The 22,315-nt window shown below is 43.4% G+C and overlaps 1 protein-coding gene across 6 annotated transcripts in view; it reads left to right on the top strand.

Annotated features, from left to right (window-relative positions):
* UBAP1 (ubiquitin associated protein 1) overlaps window positions 1–22,315 on the top strand; it is a 76,262-nt gene that overhangs the window by 18,218 nt on the left and 35,729 nt on the right. The window contains exon 1 of one of the 6 annotated variants that reach the window (XM_054658776.2): window positions 2,555–2,652. The exons of the other annotated variants lie outside the window; for them this stretch is intronic. The gene's annotated coding sequence lies outside the window, so the exon portion shown is untranslated. Of the gene's footprint in view, window positions 1–2,554; window positions 2,653–22,315 lie in introns of those variants that run through there. 6 annotated transcript variants of the gene reach the window in all.

The following is a 22,315-nucleotide window of genomic DNA, read 5'->3' as shown; positions in this document are numbered from 1 at the left end:
CGGACCTTCTTTAATAGGATTATTTATTTATTTATTATTTTGTAAAAATTTTTATTAAAATTTTTTTTTTCTTTTATAGAGACGGGTTTCACTATGTTGTGCTGGTCTCAAACAGCCGGGGCTCAAGCAGTCTGCCCGCCTTGGCCTTCCAAAGTGCTGGGATTACAAGTGAGAGCCACCGCACCTGGCCAAGAGGATTATTCTGAATTCTTTGTCAGTCAGTTCTATAGATCTCCATTTCTTTAGGGTTGTTTTTTGGCATTTTATTAGTTTTCTTTTGTGGTATCATGTTTCCTTGGTTCTTTTTTTTCTTTTGAGACAGATTTTTGCTCTGTCATCTAGGCTGGAGTGCAGTGGCACGATCTCAGCTCACTGTAGCCTCTGCCTCCTGGGTTCAAGTGATTGTCCTGCCTCAGCCTCCCCAGTAGCTGGGGTTACAAGCATGTGCTACCATGCCTGGCTAATTTTTGTAGTTTTAGTAGAGATGGGGTTTCACCATGTTGGCCAGGCTCGTCTTGAACTCCTGACCTCAGGTGATCCACCTGCCTCAGCCTCCTGAAGTGCTAGGATTACAGGCATGAGCCACTACACCTGGCCTCCTTGATTCTTAATGATCTTTTTGTCCTTGTGTTGGTTTCTGTGCATTTGAGGAAGTAGTCACCTCTTTTAGTCTTTACCAATTCATTTCTGTGAGGAAAGACCTTCACCAGTCAGCCTAACCTGGGGTTCTGGATGGGTCAGCTGGTAGTATCTGTGGGCAAGCAGGGCTTGCTGCTGGAATCTCTGGTTGAACTTGGTAGCTGCCCATACTCTGAGGTTAGGTGGGGCTTGTTCTCTGGGGTCTGAGGCCAGTGCAGGTCTGTTGGCTGGGCTCTGAGGTTAGGAGGGGCAGCTGGCTGGGCTCCATGTTTAGGCCAGGCTGCTCTGTGACTGGGGAGGGCTGCAGGCTGTACTCTGGAATTTCCCCCGTCAGGTGAGGCTACAGGGTATGCACCATAGATGGGTAGGACTATAGGCTGCATTCTGCAATCAGGTGGGGTTGTATGTTAAGTTTTGCTGTTGAATGGGGGCATTGGCTGAATTTTTTGCCTGGATGGGGCTGCTGGCCCTGCTCCAAGGTTAGACAGGTTCTGTGGCCAGGCTGCCTGGTTGGTCCTGTGGAGTTGGAGTTTCAGCTATACTATTAGGTGAGGCCATAGGCTGTGCTCAGCTGAGGTCAGACTGGACCACTGGCACAGGACCCAAGCCAGGCAGAATGTTGACTGTGCTTGTTGGATAGACATGCCGCAGATGGGCAGAGCTGGTGGTTGGGCTCTCTGGTTGGGTGAGGCCACTGGCAGGGATGTGGTCTCATTGTCATGATTTGCATACTGTTTGCTGTGAGCCCCACCCCCTTCTTTGTTCCTAGCTGACTCCAGTGGTCTAGCCCTCCCATTTCTTCCCTATGAGGCAAGACAGACATGGATCTCCTGGAAGGCACCCTGGAAAGCTGGGAAAGTTGGGGAAGCTGAATGTCTGCCTTGGGCTCTCTTTTTCCCACTGCAGAAACTATAGGCCCAGGGGATCACTCTCTGGCCCCATGTGGGCCTGGTGAGGGGCGATGCAGTCAAAAAGTCAAGCCACTCTTACCCGTCTAATGTGGCTTTTGGTATTTGTGCTCCAAGGGAGTGCTTAAGCCCTAGGCTCTGGAATTTTCACAAAGGTGTTCTTGTCTGTGGATAATTACTAATTGACATTTCTGTGATAGTGACTAGAACCTGGACCTCCTATTCCACCATCATGTTCTTGGACTCTTTTTTTATTATTTATTTATTTTTTTGAGACGGAGCCTCGCTCTGTTGCGCAGGCTGGAGTGCAGTGATGCGATTTCGGCTCACTGCAATCTCTGCCTCCCGGGTTCAAGCAGTTCTCCTGCCTCAGCCTCCCGAGTAGCTGGGACTACAGGGGCACACCACCACGCCCAGCTAATATTTTGTATTTTTAGTAGAGATGGGGTTTCACCGTATTAGCCAGGATGGTCTCGAACCCCTGACCTTGTGATCCCCCCGCCTTGGCCTCCCAAAGTGCTGGGATTACAGGCATGAGCCACCGCGCCCAGCCTATTATTTATTTTTAATTTTAATTTTTTTGAGACACTATTTCTATTTTGGAATAATTTTAGATTTACAGAACATTTGTAGAGATAGTACAGAGAGTACAGAGAGTTCCTGGCTATCCCTAACTCAATTTTCCCTAATGTTAACCATCTTACATTACCATGATACATTTGTCAAAAGTGAAAAACCTACCTTGGTACGTTAGTATCAACTAAACTCTGGACTGTATTTAGATTTCCCCTGTTTTTCTTTCTTCTTTTTTTTTTTTTCTCTCTCTCTTTTTTTGAGACAGGGTCTCATTGTGTCTCCCCAGGCTGGAGTACAGTGGCATGATCATGTCCTACTGCAACCTCGACTACCCCTGGCTCAGGTGATCCTCCTGCCTCAGCCTCCCTAGTAGCTGGGACTACAGGCACGTGCCACCATGCCTGGCTGATTTTTTTTTTTTTTTTTTGTAGAGACTGGGTTTCACCATGTTGCCCAGGCTGGTCTGGAACTCCTGGGCTTAAGAGATCTGATCCTTCTGCCTCGGCCTTGCAAAGTACTGAGATTACAGGTGTGAACCACTGCACTCAACCCAGGTTTTCTACAATTTTTTTTTTTTCTATTTCAGGATCCAATCTAGGATAACTAAATTGTGTTTAGTTGTTATACTTTCTTAGTTTCTTCTGGTCTGTGATAGTTTCTTTCTTTTTTTTTTTTTTTAAAGTAGTCTTTTTTTTTTTTTTTTCTTTTTTATTGATCATTCTTGGGTGTTTCTCGCAGAGGGGATTTGGCAGGGTCACAGGACAATAGTGGAGGGAAGGTCAGCAGATAAAAAAGTGAACGAAGTTCTCTGGTTTTCCTAGGCAGAGGACCCTGCGGCCTTCCGTAGTGTTTGTGTCCCTGGGTACTTGAGATTAAGGAGTGGTGATGACTCTTAACGAACATGCTGCCTTCAAGCATCTGTTTAACAAAGCACATCTGGCACTGCCCTTAATCCATTCAACCCTGAGTGGATACAGCACATGTTTCAGAGAGCACAGGGTTGGGGGTAAGGTCACAGATCAACAGGATCCCAAGGCAGAAGAATTTTTCTTAGTACAGAACAAAATGAAAAGTCTCCCATGTCTACCTCTTTCTACACAGACACAGCAACCATCCGATTTCTCAATCTTTTCCCCACCTTTCCCCCCTTTCTATTCCACAAAACCGCCATTGTCTTCATGGCCCGTTCTCAATGAGCTGTTGAGTACACCTCCCAGATGGGGTGGTGGCTGGGCAGAGGAGCTCCTCACTTCCCAGTAGGGGCGGCCGGGCAGAAGCGCCCCTCACCTCCCGGACGGGGCGGCTGGCCGGGCGGGGGGCTGACCCCCCCCACCTCCCTCCCGGACGGGGCGGCTGGCCGGGCGGGGGGCTGACCCCCCACCTCCCTCCCGGACAGGGCGGCTGGCCGGGCAGAGGGGCTCCTCACTTCCCAGTAGGGGTGGCCGGGCAGAGGCGCCCCTCACTTCCCCGACGGGGCGGCTGGCCCGGCAGGGGGCTGACCCCCCCACCTCCCTCCCGGAGGGGGCGGCTGGCCGGGCAGAGGGGCTCCTCACTTCCCTGTAGGGGCGGCCGGGCAGAGGCACCCCTCACCTCCCGGACAGGGCGGCTGGCCGGGCGGGGGGCTGATCCCCCCACCTCCCTCCCGGACGGGGCGGCTGGCCGGGCGGGGGGCTGACCCCCCCACCTCCCTCCCGGATGGGGCGGCTGGCCGGGCGGGGGGCTGACCCCCCCACCTCCCTCCCGGACGGGGCGGCTGGCCGGGCAGAGGGGCTCCTCACTTCCCAGAAGGGGCGGCCGGGCAGAGGCGCCCCTCACCTCCCGGATGGGGCGGCTGGCCAGGCGGGGGGCTAACCCCCCCACCTCCCTCCCGGACGGGGCGGCTGGCCGGGCCGGGGGCTGACCCCCCCACCTCCCTCCCAGACAGAGCGGCTGGCCGGGCAGAGGGGCTCCTCACTTCCCAGTAGGGGCGGCCGGGCAGAGGCGCCCCCCCCACCTCCTGGACAGGGCGGCTGGCCGGGCAGGGGGCTGATCCCCCCACCTCCCTCCCGGACGGGGCGGCTGGCCAGGCGGGGGGCTGATCCCCCCACCTCCCTCCCGGACGGGGCGGCTGGCCGGGCGGGGGGCTGACCCCCCCCACCTCCCTCCCAGATGGGGCGGCTGGCCGGGAGGGGGGCTGACCCCCCCACCTCCCTCCCGGACGGGGCGGCTGGCCAGGCAGAGGGGCTCCTCACTTCCCAGTAGGGGCGGCCGGGCAGAGGCACCCCTCGCCTCCCGGACGGGGCGGCTGGCCAGGCGGGGGGCTGACCCCCCCACCTCCCTCCCGGACGAGGCGGCTGGCCGGGCAGAGGGGCTCCTCACTTCCCGGTAGGGGCGGCCGGGCAGAGGTGCCCCTCACCTCCCGGACGGGGCGGCTGGCCAGGCGGGGGGCTGACCCCCCCACCTCCCTCCCAGACGAGGAGGGAGGACGCTCCTCACTTCTCAGACGGGGTGGCTGCCGGGCGGAGGGGCTCCTCACTTCTCAGACGGGGCGGTTGCCAGGCAGAGGGTCTCCTTACTTCTCAGACAGGGCGGCCGGGCAGAGACACTCCTCACATCCCGGACGGGGCGGCAGGGCAGAGGTGCTCCCCACATCTCAGACGATGGGCGGCCGGGCAGAGACGCTCCTCACTTCCCAGATGTGATGGCGGCCGGGAAGAGGCGCTCCTCACTTCCTAGATGGGATGGTGGCCGGGCAGAGACGCTCCTCACTTTCCAGACTGGGCAGCCAGGCAGAGGGGCTCCTCACATCCCAGACGATGGGCAGTCAGGCGGAGACGCTCCTCACTTCCCAGACGGGGTGGCTGCCAGGCAGAGGCTGCAATCTCGGCACTTAGGGAGGCCAAGGCAGGCGGCTGGGAGGTGGTTGTAGCGAGCCGAGATCACGCCACTGCACTCCAGCCTGGGCGCCATTGAGCACTGAGTTAACGAGACTCCGTCTGCAATCCTGGCACCTCGGGAGGCCGAGGCTGGCGGATCACTCGCGGTTAGGAGCTGGAGACCAGCCCAGCCGACACATCGAAACCCCGTCTCCACCAAAAAAAAACGAAAACCAGTCAGGCGTGGCGGCGCACGCCTGCAATCGCAGGCACTCGGCAGGCCGAGGCAGGAGAATCGGGCAGGGAGGTTGCAGTGAGCTGAGATGGCAGCAGTACCGTCCAGCTTCGGCTCGGCATCAGAGGGAGACCGTGGAAAGAGGGGAGAGGGGAGAGGGGAGAGGGGGGAGGGGGGAGGGGAGAGGGGAGAGGGGAGAGGGGAGAGGGGAGAGGGGAGAGGGAGCTCTATCTACCACACAGTCCTTCTCTGAATATGAGTCGGTCCCAACTTACTCTGGTCTGTGATAGTTTCTTAGTCCTTCCCCCCGCTCCCAGTAATTTGACAGCTTTGGGGAAAACTGGTCAGGGCCTCAATTTGGTTTTGTCTGCTGTTTTCCTCGTAATTAGACTGGGCTTGTGGATTTTTGGAAAAATACCTGAGGTAAAGTACCTGTCTCAGTTATATGAAATCAGTATGGACTTGAGTATTTAGTTTATATTTTGGATTAAAGTCCCACATTGATTTATTTTGTTGCTCAAGTTGTTTTATCTTTGGCCATTGAGAGCTCTTTCAGATTGGCCTTGGCCTTAGAATCTGTCATTTCTCCAGAGAATAGGGCTTGTTTCTCTGTCAGTCTGATCTTCATTCCTTTGTAAAGACTTCATTTGTGGTATCTTGATAACTTTTAGGAGCCACCCTTTTAGGAGGGGGTTTGTTAGTGCTATTACGGTTTTATTTTTTAAGAGATTATGATTAGGATGGATAGATGTTTAGTTTGCCAACCTGATCTAATACTTTTAATTTTTGCTAAACAGAATTTGTAGCATTTAGAGCTATATGCTTTAGAATTTTTCATTGTATGATGTTTAACATACAGAAAAAATATGAATGTAAAACATCTAAGTTATGAGGCATAATAATAAACATTTGCAAGCTTATTAGTTGTCTTGAAAACTAGAGCATTACCAATACATTACTATTTATTTATTTGTCTGTTTCTGTCCTATCCTATCCTTTTACTACTCCACAGAGTTAGCTGTTCTCCCGAATTTTGGGTTTATCATTTCCTTCCTTTTATAAACCACATGATGTATATTCCTAAATAATATATTGTTTATTTTTGCTTAATTGTGAGCTTTATAAAAATGTTAAACTGTATATAGGCTTAAGTGATTTTATTTTTTTTTGAGATGGAGTTTCGCTCTTGTTGCCCAGGCTGGAGTGTGATGGCATGATCTTGGCTCACCGCAATCTCCGCCTCCCGGGTTCAAGTGATTCTCCTGCCTCAGCCTCCCGAGTGAGTAGCTGGGATTACAGGCATGCGCCACCATGCCTGCCTAATTTTTTGTAGTTTTAGTAGAGACGTGGTTTCTCCATGTTGGTCAGGCTGGTCTGGAACTCTTGACCTCAGGTGATCCACCAGCCTTGGCCTCCCAAAGTGCTGGGATTACAGGTGTGAGCCATGGCACCCAGCCTTGTTTTAGTTCTTTATTTTAGAAAGTTCCAAACTCATAAAAGTAGATTTGGCTGGGCATGACTCATGCCTGTAATCCTAGCACTTTGGGAGGGTGAGTTGGCCAGATCACCTGAAGTCAGGAAGTTCGAGACCAGTCTGGCCAACATGGTGAAACCCCAGCTCTACTAAAAATACAAAAATTAACGGGTATGGTGGTGTGTGCCTATAATCCCAGCTACTTGGGATACTGAGGCAGGAGAATCACTTGAACCCCAGAGGCAGAGGTTGCAGTGAGCTGAGATCGTGCCACTGCAGTCCAGCCTGGGTGGCAGACTGAGACTGTCACAACAGCAACAACAACAACAGCAACAACAAAAATGTAGATTAATCCTGCTTTGTAAAAACTCTTATTTTTTTCTACTCACACACCACCACAGCAATTATCAACACAGAAAAAGAATTCTGTGGCCAAATGTGTGGGCAGTTTTCCCCACACACCAAGCAGCTGCCACCAGTTGGGTGTTCTCCAGTTCAATGCCGACACTGTCTACCTGGAGATAGTGTCAGATCCCACTGGTTGAATGCGCAGTCTCCAAGATTGCCCCCTAGCACTCATCAGTCACAAGTCTGGGCCTCAAGTGCTTCTGACCACCAGCTTCACTCATGTCGGGGTTCCCTCGGTCCTCTCTTTAGGTTTAATTTGCCAGAGTGTTTCACAGAACTCAGAGAAACTCTTTTATGTTTACTGGTTTATTCTAAAGGCTATTGCAAAGTATACAGATGAAGAGATTTGTCTGGCAAGGTAGGGGGGAAGGTGCACTGACTTTCCATATCCTCCCTGGGGTGTCACCATCCATGAACCTCCGTCCAGGTGTTCAGCTAGCCAGAAGCTCTCCAAATCCAGTCCTCTTGAGTTTTTATGGAAGCTTCATGATATTAGCATTCCTTCTCCCAGAGTACAGAGTGGGAGTCTCCGTCTTTTTCTTTTGAGACACGCTTTCACTCTGTTGCCCAGCTGGAGTGCAGTGGCACCATCTTGGGTCACTGCAACCTCCACCTCCGAGTAGCTGGGATTACAGGCATGCACCACCACGCCCGGCTAATTTTTGTATTTTTAGTAGAGATGGGGTTTTACCATGTTGGTAAGGCTGGTCTCAAACTCCTGACCTCAAGTGATCCTCCCGCCTCAGCCTCCCAAAATGCTGGGATTGTAGGAGTGAGCCACCCTGCCCTGCCTGTGAGAGGGGCTTAAGACTCACAATGAGAAAGGGGTATTGGGAGAGATAGAGTTCTACCTTAGGACAGGTGAAGGGAGGGTGGGAAAAGATTTGAGGGATTCTGTTTTCTGAGGCCTGCCCTTGAGGCCTGACATACCTAGCATTATAACAGAAGACTCCAGCAAGGGCTATGGGAGTTATGGGCCAGAAGCTGTAGACAGAAGCCTCTGTGTGTGTGTGTGTGTGTGTGTGTCCGTATATGTATGTATCATAACACCATACAGCCCCAATAACTGTCAATCTTGTTTTATATACATACCCTCTGCCCAGTTATTTTAGAGCAAATCCCAGTCATATCATTTAACCTGTCAAGTTATTTTTGTATATCTCTGAAAGATCACATAAATTACTATAATAGCATTATCCTACCTATAGAAAATGAACTTATTCCTTAATATTATCAAATATTCATGTTTTCTCAATTTTTTTATTGTGTTTTCCTCATGTGTTTGGATTGGGACTCAAATAAGGTCTGTAAGTTAGTGATTGCTTGAGATGTATTCCTTAAGATCTTTTTCAGTCTGTAGGTTCTCTTTTCATCTTGCTTTTTTTGTGTTGAAGGAAACTGAATCACTTTTTCTAAAAGTTTGCTACAGTCAGGATTTTGCAGTTTAATTCACTACTATTTTAATTAGGATTTGGGTATGTATGGATAAAACATAAATAATCAGCTAGGTGTGGTGGTACATTCCTGTAGTCCCAGATACTTGGGAAGCTGAGGCAGGAAGATCTTTTGGGCTCAGGAGTTTGAGGCTGCAGTGAGCAATGTTCATGCCACTTCACTCCAACCTGGGCTGTTCAGAGCAAGACCCTGTCTCTAAAAACAAGGATCAACAAAAATTAAATATGCTTTTATTTCTGGTTCTTTTTTCTCTTTTCTCTGTCAGTTTTTGGTATCAGTGTTATGCTGATCTCATACGAGAACTTGGAATTCAGCAACATTCATTCAGCAGGAGTTACTGAGCACTACTGTGGCCGGGCACTATGCTTGGTGTAATGGTGAATGAGACAGAAGTGGTATTTGTCCTCGTAGTGCATAAAGGCAAGTGGGGAAGACAGACAATAAACAAATCCTGAATAAATTGATAAGCTGCAAGTATATATTTGTTTCCATTTTATGTGTTGGAATAGATTAAATAAAATAGGAATAATCTGTTTCTTAAATATTTAATAGAACTTTAAAGACATCTGTTCTGACATTTATTTTAGCATACACATATTTCATAAGCATGTGAAATTACTTAAGAACCCCTTTTCGCTCCCCATAAATCTTTGACACCATGTGAAGTTGTTCCATCCTTATATTGTTTTTCCTTTAGGCCTACAGTGTTCCCCTGGGGATTTGAGTTTTCAAGTTTTGTGAACAAGGCTGTATTATTTCTGTGGGAAAAATCATTCAGGTTTCACGTGATGGAAACAGAATGATACAATCCACTGAGTTTGAAGACTCCAGGAAGAACAAAAAATTATATTTGCAATTACTTATTTCAGGTCAAATTAATAGCTTCTAGTATGATAACTTCTTTTTGTTTTAAAATTAACCAGTTAAGAGACTGGGCGTGGTGGTTCATGCCTGCAATCCCAGAGCTTTAGGAGGCCACAGTGGGTGGATCAGTTGAGGTCAGGAGTTTGAGACCAGCCTAGGCAACGTGGTGAAATCCTGTCTCTACTAAAAATACAAAAATTAGCTGGGTGTGATGGCCCACGCCTGTAATCCCAGCTACTCGGGAGGCTGAGGCACAAGAATCTCACTGCTGCACTCCAGAGTGCAGACGACAGAGCAAGACTGTGTCTCAAGACAACAACAACAAAAAACTGACCAGTTAGTATTGTATTAGTTACTTGTAGAGGAAAATAGTATCAAATAGTAAGGATTTTCTTATAAAAAACAAAAAAAGGGTGTGGATTGTATATACTTGCTGAGTCAAGTATACTTGTCTTTCTGAGTCAAGTAAGTATACACAGTCCACACCCATTTTTTTTTTTTTTTGGAAGAAAACACCCGTTTGTTTTTATGTGCCCTCAGAATTAAGATGAAGTCTTGTGCTATCTTTTTAATATGTATAAGACTAGAAAAACCAGTGAAATTCATAGTTAGAAAATAATCTATCTCTAGTCCTTTAATTCTGGAAAGAATTCCAGAGATCATTTACTCCAGTAGTAGTCTTGTTTTATTCAAGAAGCCCTAAAAGTTCTTTTTTTTTAAATTTCAGAGGTTTTTACCCATTCTACAAGTCTTTTAATTGCCTCAGGTGCTCTTGTCTTTCTTGCCTTCTGGTATGAATTGTGACATGATTTTTGGAGTTGGGAAGGAAATTATATTTTTGGTTCAATAACTTGTTGACATTATTTTTTTGCTAACCAGTCTTTATTCAGTTGCAAGAATTAAATTGATAGGTTCGTGGTCAGATTTCCTCTTGAGGACACTGCACTGAACTCTCCGAAGCAAATACTTTAAATAAATTTTAATGAATTGGTTAAGATGCTGACTTGAAATTTCTGATTGGCTAATGCTTTAATTTTTATTTTTTTTGAGACAAGGTCTCACTCTGTTACCCAGAGTGAGAGTGCAGGCTGGAGTGCAGTGGCGCCATCACTGTTCACTGCAGCTTCGACCTCCCCAGGCTCAGGTGGTCCCCCGCCTCAACCTCCTGAGTAGCTGGGACTACAGGTGTGTGCCACCACACCTGGCCAGTTTTTGTATTTTTTGTAGAGACAGGTTGTCACTATGTTGCTCAGGCTAGTCTTGAACTCCTGGGCTCAAGTGATCTTCCAGTCTCCCAAAGTGCTGGGATTACAGGCCTGAGCAGTCACACCCAGCCCTGGCTAATGCTTTGAAGTCATGACTCCCATTCTGATTTTTAACTAGTCATTACTTTCCTGTTCTTCCATTATGGTAGTCTCACAAGACTTATAATTTCAGACTTTTTATTGGTAACTACAAGAGATTATTGTTTTAGCTTTTTCATTTTAAAGATATTGTTTTGTCTAGTTGTATTCTGAAATTACATGTTAGGTAGAATTATTAGTTGTACAATTAGCTATTAAATTTTCAGAAAGTTTGAAGGGAGAGAGTAAGTGAAAAGCCACTCCTGCTAAAGATTAGACACTGTACTAGATGCTTGGAGGATTAAGAGGAGACCAGAGCTAAGGGAAATCTTTGTCTGGATTTTATTGACCCATTTTGGAATTAGCTGCAGATCTTAAGAAATCAGATTGGGTTGGCAGGACGTGATGGCTCGTGTCTGTAATCTCAGCACTTTGGGAGGCTGAGGCGGGAGGATCACGAGGTCAAGAGATTGAGACCAGCCTGGCCAACATGGTGAAACCCCGTCTCTACTAAAAATACAAAAATTAGCCAGGTATGGTAGCGGGCACCTGTAGTCCCAGCTGCTCCAGAGGCTGAGGCAGTAGAATCACTTGCAGTGAGCCAAGATCACGCCACTGCACTCCAGCCTGGTGACAGAGCGAGACTCCGTCTCAAAAAACAAACAAACAAACAAACAAAAAACAGTTTGGGTCAATAATTTGCGTTTACAGTACTAGTTTATGTACTTATTTGTCACTTTGTAATTTTTAGGGAGTTGCTTTTCAACTGTAATCTGTTTTTATTAAACTATTTGAAATGAGCTTTGTATTCAGTCACTAGTTGTGTTTCTCCCTTCCAAGTACTAACCAGGCTCAACCCTGCTTCTGAGATCAGACAAGATCAGGAGCGTTCAGGGCGGTTTGGTTGTAGACACTAATTGCTTTGCTTATAAGCCTTAAGGATACCTTACAATTAATAACTTTGGTAAAACCTCATTTGAAAAATAAGACTAAGCCTGAGCCAAACGGCAAAATCCCATCTCTACAAAAAATTAGCCGAGCATGGTGTTGGGTGCCTGTGGTCCCAGCTACTCAGGAGGCTGAGGTGGGAGCATCACTTGAGCTCGGGAGGTTAGGCTGCAGTGAGTCAAGATTGTGCCACTGCATTCCAGCATGGGTGACAGAGTGAGACCCTGTCTCAAAAAAAGAAAAGAAAAAAGTAAGACTAAAATCAGTTAGTGACAAAACTTATGTATTACAGCATCTTGACTTAAAAAAAAACAAACCAAAACCCTTCATTTTCCGAGTTTTTCATAAGCCAGGTATTTTCTTAAATTTGAAGTCTTAGAAACTTAGGTTATTTTGGCTCGCTAGCTGTATGTGTAGAGTGAAAATAGTATTTCTACATTTGGTCAGTTTCATAATGTTACTATACCTTTGATCCATCTGGAATTTATCTTGGTATGCAGTGTGAAGCAAGCATCGGATTCTGCTTTTTTCTAGGTGACTACCCAGTTGTCCCATGACTTGATTTTAAAAAGCAGCTTTATTATATACCAAATGTTTATATTTTGGGTATTTTTAGGGATTTCTACTTTGTTCCACTAATCTGTATTTGTACCAGTACGACACAGCTTTCAGTATTGTATCTTCTAATATTTTAATATCTGATAGGCTAGTCTCCATTTTCTTCGGAGATTTTTTCTTTTTTTTCTGCATTTGCTTAATTGTTCTTTTTTTTTTTTTTTTTTTGAGATGGAATTTTGCTCTTGTCGCCCAGGCTGGAGTGCAATGGTGTGAGCTCAGCTCACTGCAACCTCTGCCTCCCAGGTTCAAGTGATTCTCCTGCCTCAGCCTCTGGAGTGGGTTAGGATTACGGGCTCCCGCCACAGCTAATTTTTGTATTTTTAGTAGAGATGGGGTTTCACCATGTTGGCCAGGCTGGTCTCAAACTCCTGACCTTAGGTGATCTACCCACCTCGGCCTCCCAAAGTGCTGGGATTACAGACAGGTGTGGGTCACCATGCCTGGCTGCTTAATTGTTATTTCTACATGAACTTTAGAATCAGCTTGTCTAATTAAAAAAAAAGAAAAGAAAAGAAAAACATGGTACTTCAGTTTTCATTTGCATCATGGCAAATTTGTATAGCAACTTAGAATTGATCTTAATAATATTGAATATCCCGCTCAAGAGTATTGTATGTTTTTCTAATTGTCTAAGTTTTCTTTTGTGTCTTTCAGTACAGGTTTAGTTTTCTCCCTTTATGTCTTCAGTTTATTCCTAGTTCTTAACTGCTGTGGTATATTGGTATGTTGTGTGTTTCTCTTATATTTCTTTTTATTTATTTCTTTTTTTTTTTTTAAAGAGATGGGATCTTGCAATGTTGCCCAGGCTGGACTCGAACTCCTGGGCTTAAGCAGTTCTCTTGTTTCAGCACATTATATTTATTATCTGGCCATGTATATATGAAGGCTGTTTCAGAGTATTAATTTGTTTCAGAATATTAATTTTGTATCCAGAAATAGTTTATTGTATTCTCTTGTCAGTTTTTGGGTTTTCCTGGGAAAGTTTCTTATCTGAGTTTTTATGCTTTTTATTTCTCCCATCTAATATGAAATAACAATGCTAAGCAATTGTGATAATAATGGATATCTTTGTCTTGTTGCTGTCCTTCGTGGGAATACTTCTGTAGTCTCCCCACTAGTCAGCATAATCTGGTATTTGGTATTAGTTTTTTGTTTTTTAAAACTCATGTAAAGGAGATAGCCATATGATTTTTCTTCTTGGAGCATTAATGCTGAATTATATCAGCAGAATTGTTAATGTTGGTGTTGGACTGTATTTATGCAAAAAATCTCACTTGGACATGGTTTATTCCTAAAATGTACTGGTAATTTTGGTTGTTACTTTTTTTTTTAACCAAGGATTTTCATATCTGTATTTATATATTCAATTTTTCCGAAGTTTTTTGGCACCAATATTATGCTCATTTTGTAAATACAAATTAGACACTTTTCTATATTTTGGATCCATTAAAATCCCACTGGAGGCCGGGCACAGTGGCTTATGCCTGTAATCCAGCACTTTGGGAGGCTGAGGCAGGCAGATCACCTGAGGTCAGGAGTTTGAGACCATCCTAGCCACCATGGTGAAACCCTGTCTCTACTAAAAATAAAAAAATTAGCCGGGCACGGTGGCTCACGCCTGTAATCCCAGCACTTTGGGAGGCCGAGGCGGGCAGATCATGAGGTCAGGAGATTGAGACCATCCTGGTTAACACGGTGAAATCCCGTCTCTACTAAAAATACAAAAAAATTAGCCGGACGTGGTGGCGGGCGCCTGTAGTCCCAGCTACTTGGGAGGCTGAGGCAGGACAATGGCGTGAACCTGGGAGGTGGAGTTTGCAGTGAGCCGAGATGGCACCACTGCACTCCAGCCTGGGCGACAGAGTGAGACTCTGTCTCAAAAAAAAAAAAAAATTAGCTGGGTGTGGTGGTGGGTACCTGTAATCCCAGCTACTCGGGAGGTTGAGGTGGGAGAATTGCTTGAGCCTGGATGGTGGAGGCTCAAGCCTGGATGGAGTGAGCCGAGATCAAGCTGGTTATTAACTCAGCTTCGTATTTTAGTTCTATTTTTTGAGGTGGAGTCTCACTCTGTTGCTCAGGCTGGAGTGCAGTGGCGTGATCTCGGCTCACCTCAACCTCCGCTTCCTGGGTTCAAGCCATTCTCCTGCCTCAGCCTCCCGTGTAGCTGGGATTACAGGCATATGCCATGAGACCCAGCTAATATTTTTTGTATTTTTAGTAGAGATGGAGTTTCACCATGTTGGCCAGGCTGGTCTCAAACTCGTGACCTCAAGTGATCTGCCTGCCTTGGCCTCCCAAAGTGCTGGGATTACAGGCGTGAGCCACCACGCCTGGCCTGACTCAGCTACTTCTGATTTTGGAAATTTATCATGGTTTTCTTTGTGTCCTAATATTTACACAAGTTTTGTAACATGTTCTTTGGGTATTTTAAAAAGTGTGTCCTGCTTTCAAGATGCTTTTGATCTAACAATATAAATTAAATCTAGATTAGAGCTAAATTAGATTTGTTATCTATTTCTGCCTAGTTTTTGTTTCCTATCATTTTTGCCTTTTGAGTGGTAATGCTATGTTATTTGGGGCAATTCAGTATTGATATTCAGTGGTTTGCACTCTTTATTGTTAATAAAGTAAAACACAATGGTTTGCACTCTTTATTGTTAATAAAGTAAAACACCTGTTACACCTCCATGAAGTCTATAACCTAGAGTCATTTGTATGCTTACTGGTTTAGAAACCACTGATTTATTCTTTGTTCTTTTTTCTCTCTCTGAAGTCGTTATCTTTCATTAGTTACCTATTTTTTTTTTGTTTGTGCTTTTTCCAGTGCTCTGTTGAATTACATATTATTGTATTTCTTTTTAATCCTCTTATAGGTACTTGTTGCATACCAGTTTTTTTCCCCCAATTACAAAGTATGTGTGTGTTGATCATAGATAAATGTATGCATCTATGCTCAGTACAGGAAACCTGGAAAACAGCACAAAAGGAAAAACCAAAAGGCTAAATTTGTGATCCCACCATTATAAAAATATCTTATCCTTATTTGTTTCCATATCCACATAAACATACTTCTCTCTTTTCCACAATGTCAGGGCCTATTAAATCTTGTTTCTATAGGCTAGTGACTCCAATTTTCTTTTTTAGTTTGCGATAAAACGGGTGCTTAGGAAAATCTGAACCAGTATTTTATTCCAGCTGAATTAAAAGAAATTGATGCATAAAGAAAAGCTTACTGGAGCTATTGAAATGTTCCTCAGTATGAATCAGGGTACTGTGACCTCTTGTTGGCCTTCCATTTTCAGCCAAGTACGCTGATGTGCAGTGGACAGTAATAAGGGGGCTAAGTTTTGCAAACACAGAGCTTGTGGACAGTGATAGATCCTGAAAGTAGTGTCTCTTGCTAATTCTCAGACTTAACCTGACTGAAAGCAAGGCCTCACAAATTGAATTCAGTCTTCACAGTTACGTTCTTAACTAACACAAAAAAATATTCTAATACTATTCTGTTCAAATAAAAATTTATGTTTTCTGGCCGGGTGCTGTGGCTCACACCTGTAATCTCAGCACTTTGGGAGGCCAAGATGGGTGGAACACCTGAGGTCAGGAGTTCGAGACCAGCCTGGCCAACATGGCAAAAACCCATCTCTACTAAATACAAAAAAATTAACTGGGCATGGTGGTGTGTGCCTGTAGTACCAGCTACCTGGGAGGCTGAGGCAGGATGATTGCTTGAACCTGGGAGGCAGAGGGTTGCAGTGAGCCGAGATTGTGTCACCACACTCCAGCCTGAGCGACAGAGGGAGACTCCATCTTTAAAAAAAAAAAATTTTTTTTTTTTTACATGTTTTCTATAGGTATACTAGTTTACTGGTAGAGTGGTTGGAAATGTTTTGCCTTTTTGAAAGTTATATTTAATTCACCAACCTTTTTTTTCTTTAAACACATCGTTGCTGGTTTGAATAATTCGTCAACCTTTGTGGAGCTCTTTCTGCATGTCAGGCAGTATATAAAAGTATCTTTTGTTAATTTTTATAATAAGAATCATTTGAGGTTACTTTATATGTGGTATAGGGGAATGGTTTCCAGGCTTGGGTTTTATGGATCAGTAAGAAAAAAAATGGGACGATGAACATATGATTGCTAGCTTTTAATTTTGTCAATATAGACATTGGTATCATTTATCTTGAATACTCAATATTTAGTTTGGAAACATGAATATTTTTCCTTCATTTTATTCTCTCATTATAGATTTATGGTCTATCTAGAGTTGGCTGGTTATTCAGTCTACTACCTTTGTTTTACTGATGAGGGAGCTGAGGCTCCAAAATGCCTTTGAGACCCCAGAGAGAAGACAGAAAACTTCTTTCTCATGAATATGTTATAGCCTAATATTGACATGTTACTAGCAGTTACAAACATAAATGTTGCTATGACTTGTATGGGAGTTAATTTTTCTTCAGGCTTGAAATGTGATGATTCCCAAAGCCATCTTTTCGTGTAAATTAGATAATTTCCTGGATTAATTTGTATCTTGGGAAATTACTGATTGCAGCTATTATTTTAGAAGTGTGACTGATAGCTTACTGAGATTCTGAGTTGCTATTTTGTTTTGGGAAGCGTTTTTAGAGAGTATTATAATAATTTGACAGATATGCAAAAGGAAAGGAAGTGAAAATGAGAGAACATTAATACAGTTGCCCTTGGGCTTTCTCCTCCCCTTCTCAGAGGGCCTGGTCCTTCGCAAGGTGTTTTTTATTATTACTTTTTAAAAATTTCCTGGTCTCCTATCCCTGCCTCCTTCAACTTTTCCTTTTCCCATTTCTTCCCATTCCTTAACCCATCTCCTCTTCTTTCATTCTGGCTCCTCCTTCTCTCCCTGCATTTCTCTTGTTACCTGTTTCCCCATCTCTTTTTATTCTTAGATTTATTCTTTGTTCTTTTTTCTGATGTCTTTAACCAGTAATTCAGATTTTAAGTTACCGGGTTTTCTTCCTGTAGCATTTGAACTGAAGTGATACTGAGCTGGAAAAATAGAACATCACTGATAAGTTGTTGGTTTTGGGATTTCTAAATTTTATTAGTGTAAAAGTTCTTGAATTATGAATGTGTGTTCCAATCCATACCACCAGCTAAAAAAGAAAAAGAATATGTTTTATTGTTATTTTTGATTGATACTTTCCCTTTAATAGAAGCATATACTTATTTTAGTGGAAATTTATGATTGATTATGAAATTTTTTTCCCTGTGATTAATTACAGCTTTACATTAGTGGCAAACATTTCTTTCAGTCTTGTTTTGTGCACATTTTTTACATAAGGCAATTTAATTTAATTTATTAAAACATTTTAAAATTTATAATTATTGGCCAGGAATGGTGGCTCATACCTGTAATCCTAGCACTTTGGGAGGCCAAGGCAGGAGGATAGCTTGAGTTCAGAAGTTCAAAACCAGCCTGGTTAACATAGTGAGACCTCATTTCTATTAAAACACACACACACACACACACACACACACACACACACACACACACTTATAGTTATTTTCTATTTATTATATGCTTTTTAAAAATAAAATAATTTTTTTAGTTCCATGTCTACTCCTATGTTATGTGCCTTTAGTAGACACTCTTAGTGCCATCACAACGTTATCTTCTGGATTTTCCATTATTTAATCATTTTTCCATAATTGAGTATTTAGATAATAGGAGAGTATTGTAAAATAAATGGGTTTAGGGAAAATACAACCCTCCTAGCTTAAATCAGGAGGAATTGGATACCCTGAACAGACCAATAACAAGCAGCAAGATTGAAATGGTAATTAAAAAATTACCAACAAAAAAAGTCCAGGATCAGATGGCTTCATAGCAGAATTCTACCAGACATTCAAAGAAGAGTTGGTACCAATCCTTTTGACACTATTCCACAAGATAAAGAAGGAACCATGCCTAATTCATTGTATAAAGCCAGCATCACCCTACCAAAACCAGGAAAGGACATAACCAAAAAAGAAAACTACAGACTAATATCCTTGATGAACATAGATGCTAAAATCCTTAACAAAATACTAGCTAACCAAATCTAGCAACATATCAAAAAGATAATCCACCATGATCAAGTGGGTTTCATACCAGGGATGCAGGGATGGTTTAACATATTTAAGTCAATAAATGTGATACACCACATAAACAGAATTAAAAACAAAAGTCACATGATCATCTCAATACATGCAGAAAAAGCATTTGACAAAATCCAGCATCCCTTTATGATTAGAACTCTCAGCAAAATCAGCATACGAGGGACATACCTCAATGTAATGAAAGCCATCTCTGGGCCAGGTGCAGTGGCTCACATCACACCTGTAATCCCAGCACTTTGGGAGGCCGAGGCAGGTGGATTACCTGAGGTCAGGAGTTTGAGACCAGCCTGGCCAACATGGTGAAACCCCGTCTCATCTAAAAATACAAAAATTAGCTCGGCATGATGGCAGGCGCTTGTAATCCCAGCTACTCAGGAGACTGAGACAGGAGAATCGCTTGAACCCAGGAGGTGGAAGTTGCAGTGAGCCGAGATCGCACCATTGCACTCCAGCATGGGCGACAGAGCGAGACTCTGTCTCAAAAACAAAAACAAAAAAACCCAACCATCTATGACACACCTACAGCCAACATAATATTGAATGGGGAAAAGTGGAAAGCATTCCCTGTGAGAACTAGAACAAGACAAGGATGCCTGTTCTCACCACTCCTCTTCAACATAGTACTGGAAGTCCTAGCCAGAGCATTCAGACAAGGGAAAGAAAGAAAGGGCATCCAAACTGGTAAAGAGGAAGTCAAACTGTCACTGTTTGCTGACAATATGATCGTTTACCTTGAAAACCCTAAAGCCTCCTCCAGAAAGCTCCTAGAACTGATAAAAGAATTCAGCAAAGTTTCTGGATACAAGATTAATGTACACAAATCAGAAGCTCTTCTATACACCAACAGTGACCAAGCAGAGAATCAAATAAAAAACTCAACCCCTTTTACAACAGCTGCAAAAAAATAAAAATACTTAGGAATATACCTAACCAAGGAGTCAAAAGACCTCTACAAGGAAAACTACAAAACACTGCTGAAAGAAATCATAGATGGAACAAACAAATGGAAGCACATCCCATGCTCATGGATGGGTAGAATCAATATTGTGAAAATGACCATACTGCCAAAAGCAATCTCCAAATTCAATGCAATCCCCATCAAAATACCACCATCATTCTTCACAGAATTAGAAACAACATTTCTAAAATTCATATGGAACAAAAAAAGAACCTGCATAGCCAAAGCAAGACTAAGCAAAGAGAACAAATCTGGAGGCATCACACTACCTGATTTCAAACTATACTATAAGGCCATAGTCACCAAAACAGCATGGTACTGGTATAAAAATAGGCACACAGACCAATGGAACAGAATAGAGAACCCAGAAATAAACCCAAATACTTACAGCCAATTGATCTTCGACAAAGCAAACAAAAACATAAAGTGGGGAAAGAATACCCTTTTTAACAATAGCACTGGGATAATTGGCTGGCCATATGTAGGACAATGAAACTGGATCCTCATCTGTCACCTTATACAAGATAGATTAAGGACTTAACGACCTGAAACTATAAAAAATTCTAGAAGATATCATTGGAAAAACCCTTCTAGACATTGGCTTAGGCGAGGATTTCATGACCAAGAACCCAAAAGCAAATGCAATAAAAACAAAGATAAATAGCTGGGACCCAATTAAGCTAAAGAGCTTTTGCACAGCAAAAGGAATAGTCAGCAGAGTAAACAGACAACCGACAGAGTGGGAGAAAATCTTCATAATGTATACATCTGACAAAGGACTGATATCCAGAATCTACAACCAACTCAGTAAAAAAAAAAACAATCCCATCAAAAAGTGGGCTAAGGACATGAATAGACAGTTCTCAAAAGAGGATATACAGATGGCCAACAAACATGAAAAATGCCCAACATCACTAATGATCAGGGAAGTGCACATCAAAACCACAATGTGATACCACTTTACTCCTGCAAGAATGGCCATAATAAAAAAATAAAAAAACAGTAGATGTTGGCGTGGATGCAGTGATCAGGCAACACATTTACACTGCTGTGGGAATGTAAACTAGTACAGCTACTCTGGAAAACAGTGTGGAGATTCCTTAAAGAACTAAGAGTAGAACTACCATTTGATCCAGCAGTCCCACTACTGGATATCTACCCAGAGGAAAAGAAGTCATTTGAAAAAGATGCTTGCACATGTATGTTTATAGCAGCACAATTCACAAGTGTAAAATCGTGGAAGCAACCCAAATGCCTATCAACGAATGGATAAACTGCTGTGTGTATATATGTATATACGATAGTGTGTGTGTGTATATATATATGTATATAAGTATGTATATATGTGTCTCATATATATATATATATGATGGAATACTGCTCAGCTGTAAAAAGGAATGAATTAGCATTTGCAGTGACTTGGATGAGATTGGAGACTGTTCTAAGTAAAGTAACTCAGGAATGGAAAACCAAACATCTAATGTTCTCACTGATAGGTGAAAGCTAAGCTATGAGGACGCAAAGGCATAAGAATGATACAGTGGACTTTGGTGACCTGGGGGGAAGGGTTGGAGGGGGGTGAGGGATAAAAGACCACAAATAGGGTGCAGCGTATACTGCTCGGGTGATGGGTGCACCGAAATCTCACAAATCACCACTAAGGAACTTATGTAACTGAATACCACCTGTACCCCAATAACTTATGGGAAAATAAATAATAAAAAAAGGGTTTAAAAAAGTATAGGAAGTTATTGGTGAAACGTGTACATATATATATGTACACACACACACATACATGTATGTACATATATATAAAAGATGTTCTGGGGGAAGAAAACTGACCCTAAATAGGTATTAAAATGCCTTTGAGCTTTGAGAGACTGAAGTTTTGCTGCATAGTGGACCTTAGAAAAATCTTTATGTGCCCAAATATTGATTTCTCATATTCTTGAGGACTGTGGAAAATAATGTATAATATTGGAAAAAAATCTATTTTATCAGCTCTATTGAGGCATGATTTTAAAAATTTTACATTATTTACTAATAAAGAGAACTGTATTTTATTTTTCATTTACTATTCCTTGTGGTCTTCTATCTAGTTGTTCACTGCCTCATTGCCTCTCTGATTTTCAAACTCGGAAGTTATTGACACGCGTCTTTCTGGCCCTCTCATCTGGAGCACCTCTCTGCTGCCAATTTTTTTCTGCCATTTTTTTTTTGTAATTTAATTAAAAAAAAAAACTTACTGAGGTGAAATTCACATAGCATGAAATTAACCATGTTAAAATGATCAATTTAGTGGCATTTAGTACTCTCATAGTGTTGTGTAATCACCATATCTGGTTCTGAAACCTTTCCTTCACTCCAAAGGAGACCCTTACCAACTACACAGTTTCTCTTTCCCAGACCCTGGCAACCGCCAGTCTGCTTTCAGTCTCTTTGGATTTTCCCTTTCTGGACACCTCATATGAATGGCATCACACAATATTTGTGAACTTTTATGTCTTCTTTTTTTTATTTTAAATTTTTTTTAGAGCTGGGGTCTCACTCTGTTGCCCAGGCTGCAGTGCAGTGGTGCGATCATAGCTCACTGCAGCCTTTACCACCTGGACTCAAGTGAACCTGATTAGCTGGGACTACAGGCATGCACCACCACACCATGCTAATTTTTTTTTTTTGAGACTGGCTCTCTTGCCCAAGCTGGAGTGCAGTGGCTTAATCATGGCTCACGGCAACCTTTGCCTCCTGGGCTCAAGCCATCCTCCCACCTCAGCCTCCCAAGTAGCTGGGACTACAGGTGCGTACCACCATGCTCGGCTAATGTTTGTATGTTTAGTAGAGATGGGGTTTTGCCATATTACTCAGGCTGGTCTCAAACTCCTGAGCTCTAGTTAATTTT

The sequence above is a fragment of the Pan troglodytes genome, chromosome 11, assembly GCF_028858775.2.
Source record: "Pan troglodytes isolate AG18354 chromosome 11, NHGRI_mPanTro3-v2.0_pri, whole genome shotgun sequence".
In the NCBI taxonomy this organism is placed as follows: domain Eukaryota; kingdom Metazoa; phylum Chordata; class Mammalia; order Primates; family Hominidae; genus Pan; species Pan troglodytes.
The sequence above is the reverse complement of the archived record's forward strand: the minus strand, read 5'-3'. Positions and strand labels throughout refer to the sequence as shown.